Raw genomic sequence first — 14,469 nt, 5'->3', positions numbered from 1 at the left:
CGAGATCCTAGTATCTCGTGTTTTACATTATGCGTGGTTCTGCTAACGTATTATAGATATCGCAGGATGCATGGTGCGATTTTCACTGAAAATATTTTGATCAACTCAAAATAAAATAATTTAGTACAAATATTTCAGTTTTGAAGAACGAAATAAATAACAACTAATAAAGCCTATGTCTACCAGTTCCGCATTGTGGTGGACGACGAGTCTGACGCGGACGTAATTGTGGTTCTTCTTCCTCTTTAGCAATATCATTATCATTAGGATAGGCAGCTGTATATGAAATCGATCCACCACTGCACTGGAATCGGCACCAGTGTAGAATATGCTCTACGGCGGCGTCTAGTAAACAATATTTGATCCAAAGTTAGCTGCCAATTATGTTGGTGATGAATTCAACTGGTCAAAGACGTCAGTGAGAAAACCTTCTGAGAATTGCCCCATTTGCTAAAATACTGATTGAGTCGAGTGGGTGAAGACAAGGTCAGGGGTGTGTAAGCGGTGTTTGAGGAGGTCTCTGTGTTGTTACCAATGAGGAGGATGCACCTTGTTGTCTTTTTCTTCTCTGCCTTGACTCCCCCACAATGCCTCCCTGTCTGTGGGCAACTCTGTGGAGGAACATATAATTCTCGCACTCGCTCCTAATCGGTCAATATATATGGCATCCCATATTCTTGGTATCACCTCACGTTGTGGTCGAAGATGGGTTGAGTCATGGGCGTCATCTCGAATCTTCGTACCCACTCGTTCAGATACATCACATTATGGTTTGCCCAATTAATTTTCATCTTTTCTTGTCGCGTCAATCGATGCAACTCATCCAATCAAGGTGGATGTGGCGAATCGATTGGACACAGTTAAATTATCAAATGACGTGCTCGGTAGGATTTCACTCGACTATTTCATACAAGATCAGCGGGACTGACACGATGTACACGAGCTCATTAGTCACCCGAATCTCATGCAGTATATAGTCGACAATAGCAACATGGCAGTAATGCGTCCAGAGGAACTATAAAATTAAAATTAGAGAAAATAACCTCAGTGACCAAAAATCCCATATAATATACGATTTTAACCAACTTTTTTCGGATTTGCCAAAATGACCAACAAAATCGCAATGCGATCGCTAATTCGCAACGCGATCTCCATTATCGCAAATTCGCGTTGTATTTTCGCAATGCGATAGTTGAAAATCGCGTTGCGATGGTCTACAGTATCGTTGCGATTTTCCCAATTCGCAATGCGAATAAGTAAATCGCAACGCGAATTGGGAAAATCGCAATGCGAATAAGTAAATCGCAACGCAAATTGGGAAAATCGCAATGCGATACTTACTATCGCAATGCGATAATACAAAATCGCAACGAGATACTTACTTTCGCAACGCGATACTGACTTTCGCAACGCGATTTACATAATCGCAATGCGATTTTCAAAGCGCCATTAGTATCCTGGCCAAGTATTTTATTTTTAAATTCCAAACATGAATATTAATATATTGGAACACTGAACTGTCCACAGTATATCCCGTAATCGCAACTCATAACCTAAAACCTAAAATCACAACTCAGTCCCATCTCCATCTCTCACTCTCTCACCCATCTCCGACGAAATCCGTCCCCATCTCCGGCGAAATCCGTCTATCTAAATCTCTCAGAGCCACCCTCACAATCAGAAATGAAAAATCAACCAAATCAACCAACGAGGGTTAGTTTTTTTAATTATTTTCTTTTTGAAATTTTTGCATTATTATTAGGTTTTTCATATTGAAATTGATGATAAGTTTACTGGTAATTTCAATAATAGATTAACCATTTCACTTAGATTGCTTATTAAATCAACCAAGAATCGCAACGCGAAATGCAAATCGCAACGCGATTTTAGTTTCGCGTTGCGATTCTCTCGTTGCGATAGTCATTTTCGTGTTGCGATTACTTCACAGTGTTGCATATTTAAGTTTGAAGAATAAACTACTACTATTTATGTTTATTATTGTTTTTGGTATATCTTCACAGTGTAGTTTTTGGTATATCTAATTTAGTATGTTTATTGTTTTTGTAGAACTTTTATTCGGCTCAATTGACCTTGAGAAATAAAGTCAGCCTGGCCAAAACAATTGCGTCGAAGCTTTCACCTGCACAAAGAAAATGTTTGAGGATACATGCTTCGGGCCATGGCTGAAAGTACAACATCCCGGTGGAGATGCGATGTTGACACACCTGTTTCTTCAAACCATGACTAGAGATCTACCAGAGACTATACAACGTCGTGATGAAGAGATATGGTTTGATTTTCCACCGGCGTATACGTGTTTTGGGCGGGAGGAGTTTTGCTTAATCACCGGTCTACGCTTCGGACACGATGATGTAGGTCGGTACACTAGACACATTACCCGCCCATCATGGCTATCCCGGGTTTTTCCTGAGCTGGAGAGGCCGAGTCTACACGTAGAAGACCTGACAAGATTTTTGAATAATAAAGATGGTTTTACTCGGATGGATGACGTCGACGTTGTCCGAGTATACCTTCTAATTCTTTTGCATGCCGGCTTTTTAGGCAGAGAGGCCAGACAACCTATTCCAAATGATCTAATCAAATTGGTAGAAGACCTAAATGCGTGGAACCTGTTTCCGTGGGGCTCGTATTTATGGAAAGCTACATGGAATAAGTTATCGTCTGCCTTGGATGATCGAAAAAGTTTGCATGGCGATGGTTCCAAATACACTTTGACAGGCTTTATTTGGGCCTTTAAGGTAAGAATTTTTATATAATGTTTCCAAAATTATAAGTAATTATTTAAAAATTACTAATGTTTGTTATTATATTGTTTGTAGATTTGGATATTTGAGGCCTTTCCCGCCATGAAGACATATGCAATAAAAACTTCAAATAATATTCCCAGGGCTATTTCCTGGAAGAGGAAACGAACCTTGCAATGGGAAGATTTACTACGGTATACGACAATAAATAATGTAAGTTAACATAAATACTACAATATGTTTATAAACAAGTTATTACTAGTACACATTTAACTTTGTTTGAGCTTTTATATTGTTAGGAGGCCAACACTCCTCTATAGAGGCTGACACCCACGGAAGCTGAGCTTGCCACTGATTGGTGGCAAGCTAGTAAGCGTTTTTTTTATGGAACGGTTGATGAGCAGCCTCCACTTCGGGAGCCATCACCTCGCCCAGAGCTATCACCCCACCCAGAGCCATCATCTGATCGACCCGGCTATACACCTCCACAACGACAGCCATCACCTATTCTGTCACATCATCGAGCCTCTTCTCCACCATCACCGCAAGATAGGCGACCGGCAAAGATGCCACGACGTTTATCTCCCTGTTCTCCACCTCCACCTCAACGGGATGAGTTAGGGGAGTTACGTGATGAGGTCAATGCCTTGCGTGAGGAGGTCGGTACTTTACGCAAAGACGATGGTGCATGGCGTGTTGAGGTGTCTACATTACGCGGTGAGGTAGCCGCTCTACGTGAGATGGTAGCATCGTTGCAGAATGAGGTTCATACTCTACGCAACGAGGTAAGTTAAAGATTTTTCATACTCGTAATTCATTCGGTTGCTGCCAATCTGTTTTTGTTAGTATTTGTTTTTGGTTTTGTTTTTGTCTTTTGGTTGAAGTAATGCAATCCATTCAAGTTTCAATTTGCAGAAGAAGAATAGTTTACTTTCGCAACACGAAATGACTATCGCAACGCGGAAATGGCTATCGCAATGCGAAATGAAAATCGCAACGACAAAATCGCAACGCGAAATGAAAATCGCAATGCGATTTTCATTTCGCGTTGCGATTTTGTCGTTGCGATTTCATTTCGCGTTGCGATTTTGTCGTTGCGATTTTCATTTCGCATTGCGATAGCCATTTTCGCATTGCGATAGTCATTTCGCATTGCGATTTTAAGTTTCGTGTTGCGAAAGTAAACTATTCTTCTTCTGGAATGTTTATATATGTTGTCCTTTTAAATGTTTATATAAGTGCTTACTTCTGGAATGTTATCTGAGCATTTTGTGAACTATGATAGAATAATGATTTGGGTGAATACAATGCTAGTTTGAAACATATTTGTCTTTGTTTAATATCATGTCTGTTTATTTACTGATTTATGTATTAATTTTTTTTAGCGGCCCGATAAGGTGGATGCTTTACGTCGGGTTTTCCTTGCACGACGGAGTTTACGCATCAGACGGCGTGGATGTGCTATTACGTCTCCGTTCACCCCAATGGTGCGAAGACTCCGCAAGAAGAAGCCCGACTCACCGGTCATCCCTCAAGAGTCCCCTCCAATCATTCAAGAGGCCCCTATTCTCACTCAAGATTCCCCCCCCACCGTTCAAGAGGCCACTGTCATCGTTGAAGAGGTCCCTCCCACCATTCCAGAGCCCGATTCACATGGGGTAATATATCGAAGTATTGAGAAACCCCCACCGGTTCCGGACATGATGGATGAGAGTTGGCTCTCGTATGAGTTACCGGCTAGTACCCTTCCGGTATCTGAAGTGGAGAGGAGACAACTACTGGAAACAATTGTGGATAATACCCTTTGGGCTAAGACCGCAGTTGATTTTTATCTACATGAGCGGAGCCAAGGGTGTTACACTGACATCAGCAAACTCAACGATGAAATGTTTTTGTTGCTTGATCGGTCTTGGTGGGGTGTGCTATTAGGGGTTGAAGACAGTGGCTATTTGGATGGGGAGGTAAGACTATATTTGTCTTATATATGATTTTGATTAATTTGTTTAAAATTAATGTAATTCACTAATATATGTATTTTTTTTGTAAAACAGCATATCGATGCGTGGGTGTCATGTCTACTAATAATAAGGAAGCTTAGGAAAAATAAAAAAAATTTGCTATATACAATAATGCCGACGGCTTTTCACGCAGTTCACTTGAAGAATCAACGAGATGAATCATTTTTGTTGGGCAATGGACAAGCTAAACTTTATCCTGCATGGTGGGAGGTCGATAAGGTTAGTGTTTATTTTTTAAATTTTTTAAAGGTGTTAATAAATAAGTGCGCAAATAAATGAATTATTACTTATGATCGCAGGTGTTTATCCCTGTTTTGGAACGTCGTCACTGGCTTCTCGTCCAACTTCAGCTCCCATCCCTGAAGATAATAGTGTATGACAGCATGATCAATTACATATCACTGTCTGATTTGAGAGATATTTTCAAGGGATGGAGCTCTCATTTGTCTAAATTCTTGGATGGGATTAAGTATCGGAGTCATTCTGGACACAAGAAGCCAAATAAGTTCAATGTCACAGTTGTCAGAGACGAGACCGCGCCACAGCAATCGCCGGGAGCCAGAGGGGATTGTGGTCCTCTCGTATGCCTTTGCTTGGCGCGTTTGACGATGGGAAGCACAGAGTTTTTACCTCCCACGGATAGAGATAAAGCTGCAGTAGGCTTGTGGTTTCGGCATTATATGGCTAGAGCAATATATTCGAGACGCTGCCTACCTGCATCCGCGTTATGAAAGTGTCCATTGTTAATTGGTAAGTCAAATGCAAGTTTTGTTAACATATATACTCCTTTTGGTTTGAAAATGTTTGGTTAAGTACCTAGAATTCAATAATTTGCTGTTTGTAGGTTTTAGATGTGTAGGAAGTCTTGTTTGAGCAAATGTTTGGTTTCTGCAGGTTAATCCTTAAGTGAGCTGCGTGAAATGGATGTACGGGGTCACAAAGTTGTTGATTCATTGATTCAATAATTGATGAAGAAATAAGAATAATTATTATTTTTTGATTGTTTAATTGATTTGTAAAAGATGATTTGTAAATCTTGATTTGTTTAATTGATGTGTACATAATTTGTGTTGAAATGTAATAGTTGATTTGTTGATTTTCAATCTGCTTTATGTTGAAGGCAAAACAGACTATCGCAACGCGAAATGGAAATCGCAATGCGAAATGGAAATCGCAATGCGAAATGAAAATCGCAATGCGAAATGAAAATTGCAATGCGAAATGAAAATCGCATTGCGATTTTGATATTGGTCAATACCCGGACTTTGATATTGGTCAATACACGGATTTTGATGATGTTTCAGAAGAAGAAACAGACCCTGCGTGTAATGATTTTTATATTGGTCAATACCCAAATTTTGATGATGAAACACCCGTTGCCGAGGAAGATGTTGTTGATGATAATGAGGAGGAAGTTACGACTGTGAATGAACATGTTGAACATCCATTCTGTAATTCATATAATCCCGAAGAAGAAAAAGAAGAAGAAAAAGTCCCCGAAGAAAAGAAAATGCCACGGGAGTATAACTGGAATATGCCAGAATTACTTCAGTTACCGGAAGAAGAGTTGGCAAAGAAAGCAGTTGATTGTTACACAAAAGTTATTCGTATCAAGAAAGATGATTGTTTTGATACAAAGGAAGACTTGAAGATAGCTTTGTATACGAAATGTGTGGAAGATGGCTATCAACTAAAAGTTAACAAATCAAGCAAAGATCGTTTCGAAACAAGGTGTACGATTGACAAAAACTGTACGTGGCGTATGATTGCAAAGAGGATAAAATATTGTGCAATGTTTCAAGTTAGGACTTTTATTGATAAACATACATGTTCAAGAACCCAAGTTTTTCCTCACCATAGACAGGCAAACAAAAAGGTGTTGGGTAGTTTTCTGGCTGAGTTAATGTTTTTGAATGACAGGGTATATCGGAGACATGAAATTATGACTGACATGAATGCTCGGTTCAAGATTAGTATATCTTATTCTCAAGCTTGGAGAGCCAAATGTTATGCCTTGGAATTGTTGAGGGGGTCGCCAGAAGCATCGTTTGCCCAACTGCCGGCTTATTGTCACAATTTAAAGCTGAAAAATCCTGGGTCGGTAACTCATATCAAAACAGATAGAGATGGACGCTTTGAGTTGTTGTTTATCGCCATTGGTGCTGCGGTTAGTAAATCAATATAATTCTGTTGACTCATTTCTGTTAGTTACATGCATTTCACATTTAAATGATTATATTTCTTGTGTATATTATTTTGTAGATTCGTTCGTTTATTACTTGCATGCGCCCAGTTATTATAGTTGACGGAGCACATTTGAAAGGTCGATACCTTGGAGTAAACTTATTAGCAGTAGCCATGGATGCTAACAATGGTATATTGCCAATAGCTTACGGGGTTGGCAAATCTGAAACCTCTGATTCATGGACATGGTTTATGGGGCATCTTAGGGATTGCATAGGTCCTATTAGCAATCTGACAATCATATCCGATAGGGCAAACTCAATTGACAATGCTGTTAGAAGGTGTTTCCCAGATGCTTTTCATGGACTTTGTGGTGTTCATTTGTATAGAAATCTAAAATCAAGGTCTGCTGGTATAAAAAAGCACAAATGGACATACTGGAAGGCTGTAAAGGCTTATCGGGAAGTGGATTTCAATAAGCATATAAACTGTTTAAGACGTGTTTTGCCTCAGTGTGCTCAAACACTAGAAGATGTCGGGTTTGAAAGATGGTCAAGAGTACATCAACTTGGAGCAAGATATGGTTTCATGACGTCTAATAGTGCAGAATCAATTAACGCTCTAAGTCGTCATTCCCGGAAATTACCCATTACTATGTTAATGGAGTTTTTTCGAGCCTCTATTCAACAGTGGTACTACAAGAAAAGAAACCATGCAGGTATTATTTCTTTGAATTCGTAACTTATCATATATTTTACTAAGTATTATTTATTTAAATTTACAGGAACATTGGAACATCGTGTTACACCATGGACTGAAAAAAGATAACGAAACGTGTTGTGAAGTCAACGTCATGGAGAGTTGAACCATGTTCAAACACTTTGTTTGAAGTACTGGATAATAACTTAAATGGGCTTGTCGATCTAAATGCAAGGACGTGTAGTTGTATGAAATGGCAAACATCTGGTTATCCATGTGGCCATGTTATAAAAGTTGCTCTTCATCTAAACCAAGATGATTCAAGCACATACGCTATGGATTGCTACACTACAGAAGTATATCGACAGACTTATGCCGAGATTGTCTACCCTATTTCACATCCTTCTGAGTGGGACATACCAGATGACTTACAAACAGTTTTGCCACCAGCCATGGACAGAAGGCTACCTGGCTGACCAAAAAGTCACGATCGTATACCGTCTAAGGGTGAAGAGAAGAAGAGATCGACATGTAGTCGGTGCAAGGAAAGTGGTCATACAAGGTTGATATGTAGATCACCAGTGCCATCACAATCATCTTTTCCTCTACCAAAATATGGATCATCATCAAAATCCAAAGCTCATATGGTGTCAAGAAAAAGGCAATCAAAATCACAATCATCTTTAAAATCCCAATCACAACTGGTTTCACCTTTTGGGACTGTTAACTTAGGTGATTTTTAAATGCAAACGTTGTATTATGTAGATTTTATGTGTGAACTTTTAACATTTTCAGTTAGGCATGTATTAGTAACTTGAGTTTGAAAATTGCTATGATCTGTTCCTTGTTATCACTTAATAGGCAATCATCTTAATGTCCATCGCAATGCGAAATGAAAATCGCAACGAGAGAATCGCAATGCGAAATTAAAATCGCAACGCTAATTTCGCAATGCGAAATGAAAATCGCAACGAGGGAATCGCAATGCGAAATGAAAATCGCAACACGAATTTAATTTCGCGTTGCGATTTTCATTTTCGCGTTGCGATTCTCTCGTTGCGATTTTCATTTCGCATTGCGATAGTACTTTTTGCCTTCAAACATAATGCAGATTGAAATCAACAAAATCAACCATTACATTTCAATCAATTAAACAAGCACAAAAAAGAATTATGTTAACATCAATTAAACAAATCAACTTTTACAAATCACCTTTTACAAATCAATTAAACAATAAAAAAATAAGCAATAATTATTAGAGAAAATAACACTTATACTATTGAATCAACTTTTGCAGCCATACATCATTTTCACGCAGCTCACTTCTGAGATTAACCTGCATAAACCAAACATTTGCTCAAACAACACTTTCTACACATCTAAAACCTATAAACAGCAAATTATTGAATTCTAGGTACTTAACCAAACATTTTCAAACCACAAGCCTATAAACATACCAATTGTTTATGGATATTTTTATAACGCGGATGCAGGTAGGCAGCGTCTCGTATATATCGATCTAGCCATATAATGTCGAAACCACAAGCCTACTGCAGCTCTATCTATATCGGTGGGAGGTAGATACTTTATACTTCCTGTGATCAAACGGTCCAACGCCAAGCATACGAGAGGACCACAATCCCCTCTGGGTCCTTTCGTTTGTTGTGGTGCGGTCTCGTCTCTGCTAACTGTAATATTGAGCTTCTTTGGCTTCTTGTTTCCAGAACGAGTCCAATAATTTATCGCATCCAAGTATTTAGCCAAATAAGAGCTCCATCCCTTAATAATATCTCTTAAATCAGCCAATGATATGTAATTTATCATGCTGTCATATACTATTGCCTTAAGGGATGGGATCTTAAGCTCGACGAGAAGCCAATGGTTACGTTCCAAAATAGGGATAAACACCTGCAATCATAAGTAATAATTCATTCATTTGCGCACTTATTTATGAATACCTTTAAACTCAATCTAAAATAAACACTAACCTTATCGACCTCCCACCATGCAGGATAAAGTTTAGCTTGTCCATTGCCCAACGCAAATGATTCATCTCGTTGATTCTTCAAGTGAACTGCGTTAAAAGCCGTCGACATTATTGTATACCGTGTATTTCTTTTATTTTCCTTAAGTTTCCTAATTATTAGTAGATGTGACACCCACGCATCGATATGCTGTTTTACAAAAAAATACATATATTAGTGAATTACATTAATTTTTAAACAAATTAATCAAATGAAAATATAAGAAAAATATAAGACTTACCCCTCCATCGAAATAGCCATTGTCTTCGACCCCTAATAATACGCCCCACCAAGACCGATCAAGCAACAAATAGATATCATCATTGAGCTTGCATATGTCAGTGAAACACCCCTGGCTTCGCTCATGTAGATAAAATTCAACTGCGGTCTTAGCCCAAAGGGTGTTATCCAGAATTGTGTCCGGTAGTTGTTTCCTCTCCTCTTCAGATACCGGTATGGTACTGGCCGGTAACTCATACGAGAGCCAACTTGAATCCATCATGTCCGGCACGTCAGAGGGTTTCTCAAGAATCCTATATATGACGCCATGTGAATCGGGCTCTTGAATGGTGGGAGGGACCTCTTCAACGATGACAGTGGCATCTTGAACGGTGGGAGGGGACTCTCGAGGAATGATAGGGGCCTCTTCAACGATAGGAGTGGACTCTTGAGGGATGATAGGCGAGTCGGGCTTCTTCTTGCGGTGTCTTCGCACTATTGGGGTATACGGAGACTTAATAGCACGTACACGCCGTCTGATGTGTGAACTCTGTCGTGCAAGAAAAACCCGACGTAAAGCATCCACCTTATCGGTCCGCTAAATAAAAATACAAATATCAGTAAATAAACAGACATGATATTTAAACAGTGAAAACAAAGATAAATATATTTCAAACTTTCAACCAAAAGACAAAACAAAGACAAATACTAACTTCACAGTGTTAAAGTAAAAAGTTTAGCAGTTTTGGCAGCAACCGAATAAATTTACTAAGCAATCTAAGTGAAATGGTTAATTTAAGTGAAATTACGAGTAAATTTATCATCAAGTTAAATATGGAAAATCTTAAACTTACCTCGTTGCGTAGAGTATGAACCTCATTCTGCAACGATACTACCATCTCACGTAGAGCGGCAACCTCACCACTTAAAGTAGACACCTCCACACGCCATGCACCATCGTTATCGCGTAGAGTACCGATCTCCTCACGCAAGGCATTGACCTCATCACGTAACTCCCTTGACTCATCCCGTGGAGGTGGAGAACAGGGAGATAGAAGTCGTGGCATCTTTGTCGGTCGCCTATCATGAGGTGATGGTGGAGAAGAGACTCGATGATGTGACGGGATAGGTGATGGCTCTCGTTGTAGAGGTGTATAGTCGGGTCGATCAGGTGATGACTCTGGGTGAGGTGATGGCTCTCGAAGTGGAGGAAGTGGAGGCTGCTCATCATTCGTGCCATCAAAAAAACGCTGACTAGCTTGCCACCAATCAGTGGCAAGCTCAGCCTCCGTGGGTGTCAGTCTCATTAATGGAGTGTTGGCCTCCTAAAAATATAATAAAAACTAAACAAAGTTAAATGTCTACTATTAATAACTTGTTTATATATGATAGTATTTGTGTTAACTTACATTATTTATTGTCGCATATGGTATTAAGTCTTCCCAATCCAACATACGTTTCCTCTTCCAGGAAATAGCCCTAGGAATATCATCTGAGGATTTTAATGCATATGTCCGCATGCTGGTGAAAGCCTCGAATATCCAAATCTACAAATAATATAATAACAAACATTAGTAATTGTTAAATAATTAATTATAATTTTGAAAACATTATATAGAAATTCTTACCTTAAAGGCCCAAACAAAGCCTGACAAAGTGTATTTCGACCCATCGCCCCGCAAACTTTTGCGGTCATCAAAGGCAGACGACAACTTAGTCCAGGTAGCTTTCCATATATACGAACCCCACGGAAACAGATTCCATGCATTTAGGTCCTCTACCAATAATATTAGCTCCTGAGGAATAGGTTGTCTGGCCTCTCTGCCTAGAAAGCCGGCATACAAAAGTAGTAGAAGGCATACTCGGACAACATCGACGTCATTCATCCGAGTAAAACCATCTTTCTTATTAAACAATTTCTTCATGTTGTCGACGTGTAAGTTCGGCTTCTCTATTGACTCATCAGGAAAAACCCTGGATAACCATGATGGGCGGGTGATATGACGAGTGTACCGGCCTACATCATCGTGTCCGAATCGTAGACCAGTGATTAAGCAGAACTCCTTCCGCCCAAAACAAGTATACGCCGGTGGAAAATGAAACCATATCTCTTCCTCACCACGTTGTATACTGTCGGGTAGATCGCTAGTCATGGTCTGAAGCCACAAATGGGTCAAACTAGCATCTCCACCCGGATGCTGTACTCTCAGCCATGGCCCGAAGCAGGTTTCTTCAAACAATTTTCTTTGTGCAGGTGAAAGCTTCGAAGCAATTGTAGTGGCTAGGCTAACTTTATTCCTTAATGTCAATGAAGCCGAAAAAAATTTCTACAAAAAAACAATAAACATACCAAGTTAGATATACCAAAAATTACACTGTCAAGATATACCAAAAACAAAACAATAAACATAAATAGTAGTTTATTCTTGAAACTAAAATTTACAACACTGTTTTTGTCTTTTGGTTGAAATGAAAATCGCAACGAGATAATGAGAATCGCAACGCGAAATGACTATCGCGACCAGACAATCGCAACGCGAAATGAAAATCGCAACCGCGAAATAAAAATCGCAACGCGAAATGAAAATCGCAACGCGAAATGAAAATCGCAATGCGATTTTGGTTTCGCGTTGCGGTTTTTATTTCGCGTTGCGATAGTTATTTCCGCGTTGCGATTTTCATTCTCGAAACTATTCTTCTTCTGCATTACTTCAACCAAAAGACAAAGCAAAGACAAATACTAACTTCACAGGCTAAACAGTTTAGCAGTATTGGCAGCAATCAAATGAATTTAATAAGAAATCTAAGTGAAATGGTTAATCTATTATTGAAATTACCAGTAAACTTATCATCAATCTCAATATGAAAAACCTAAAATAATGCAAAAATTTCAAAATAAAAATAATAAAAACTAACCCTCGTAGGTTGATTTTCCATTTCTGAATGATTGTGAGGGATTTTTGACTGTGAATGGTTGTGAGGGATTTCGCCGGCGATGGGGACGGAAATCTTCGGAGATGGGTACGGATTTCGCCGTAGAGAGTGAGAGATGGAGATGGGACTGAGTGTTGTGTTTTTGGGTTTGAGGTTATGAGTTGCGATTACTGTGGACGGTTCATTTTCCGATTTATTAAGAAAAAATACGTGTTTGGAATTTGAAAAAAAAATACGCGTTAATACGAATGGCGCTATGTAAATCGCGTTGCGAAAGTCAGTATCGCGTTGCGAAAGTAAGTATCTCGTTGCGATTTTGTATTATCGCATTGCGATAGTAAGTATCGCATTGCGATTTTCCCAATTCGCGTTGCGATTTACTTATTCGCATTGCGATTTTCCCAATTCGCGTTGCGATTTACTTATTCGCATTGCGAATTGGGAAAATCGCAACGATACTGTAGACCATCGCAACGCGATTTTCAACTATCGCATTGCGAAAATGCAACGCGAATTTGCGATAATGGAGATCGCGTTGCGAATTAGCGATCGCATTGCGATTTTGTTTGTCATTTTGGCAAATCCGGAAAAAGTTGGTTAAAATCGTATATTATATGGGATTTTTGGTCACTGAGGTTATTTTCTCTTAAAATTATATAACTTTGTTATCTAAAAACATCAAATAAATTTAATTATTCTCAAATTGATGAGATATTGTTTAACCATGATTTTGCCCTATCCCTCAGTGAATAGGAGAATAATTTCAGTATTAGGACATCCTCATGGACTCCTTGTTGCTTGAATGAATTACAGATTTCCATGAATGATTTGAGATGTTGTCTAGCATCTTCTATTGTCGATCCACCAAATTGACCAATTGTGTTGATCATATTGAACATAACTGGTTTTAGTTCGAAATAGGATGCTTCTGTTTTGAGTGTGGCAACTCCTATATTTAGACCGTTGAGAACTTCTTCTAAGTAATCTCGGATGGTTCTGTTCTATACTTGAGCAGGTCGCTCGACTAAAGCTCATATTTCCCTTGCTTCGGCTACTTGATCACCGACGACAATTGGGTTGTTAGTCTGATTGTTTCACTCCATTTTGGGTTCAAATGGGTACTCTGGTGATGTTGGTCTCGTCCTGTTCATACACAGAAGCAAAACCAAGAATTGTATATGTAACATCCCAAAATCAGGGCCAGTGACTAAAGTGAAAGTTTTTGAAATTCAATTATCAATTTAGGAAAAATTTAAAAGTTCAGGGACTTAAATATGAATATTTTTGTAGTGGATTAAATAGCAATGATGGAAAGAATGAAGGTTATTTTGGTCTTTTTAGTTTTAAGGATATTTTCTCTCCTTTATTAAGAGATAAACACGTGGGATTTGGATGAAATCTCTGGAAGCCATTTCCTCTTGCTTTCTTCTTCTTCCCGTTAGCTTCATTGCAAAGGTGAGTTGGGTTATAATTGTTTATTTCTTGAATTTCTAAGTTGGTTCTTGTTCTTTGGGTTTCATATAAGCTTAAGGAAAGCTTATATAAGATTTAAACAACAAGAAGAGATAATTAGAAAGGAAATTGTAAAAAGGGTGAAGAAATGAATTGTTTGTATGAAGAAGTTTT

At 38.9% G+C, this 14,469-nt stretch overlaps 1 long non-coding RNA gene across 1 annotated transcript in view; it reads left to right on the top strand.

Moving 5' to 3' along the window:
- The first annotated feature begins 508 nt into the window (after nt 1-508).
- LOC120155392 overlaps nt 509-14,469 on the top strand; it is a 22,365-nt gene continuing 8,404 nt past the window's right edge. The window contains exon 1 of the long non-coding RNA XR_005518965.1: nt 509-522. This is a non-coding gene — a long non-coding RNA (uncharacterized LOC120155392). The remainder of the gene's footprint in view (nt 523-14,469) is intronic.

The sequence above is a fragment of the Hibiscus syriacus genome, unplaced genomic scaffold (genome assembly GCF_006381635.1).
Source record: "Hibiscus syriacus cultivar Baekdansim isolate YM2019G1 unplaced genomic scaffold, ASM638163v2 tig00111191_pilon, whole genome shotgun sequence".
NCBI lineage: Eukaryota > Viridiplantae > Streptophyta > Magnoliopsida > Malvales > Malvaceae > Hibiscus > Hibiscus syriacus.
This window is presented reverse-complemented; position numbering and strand designations above follow the sequence as displayed.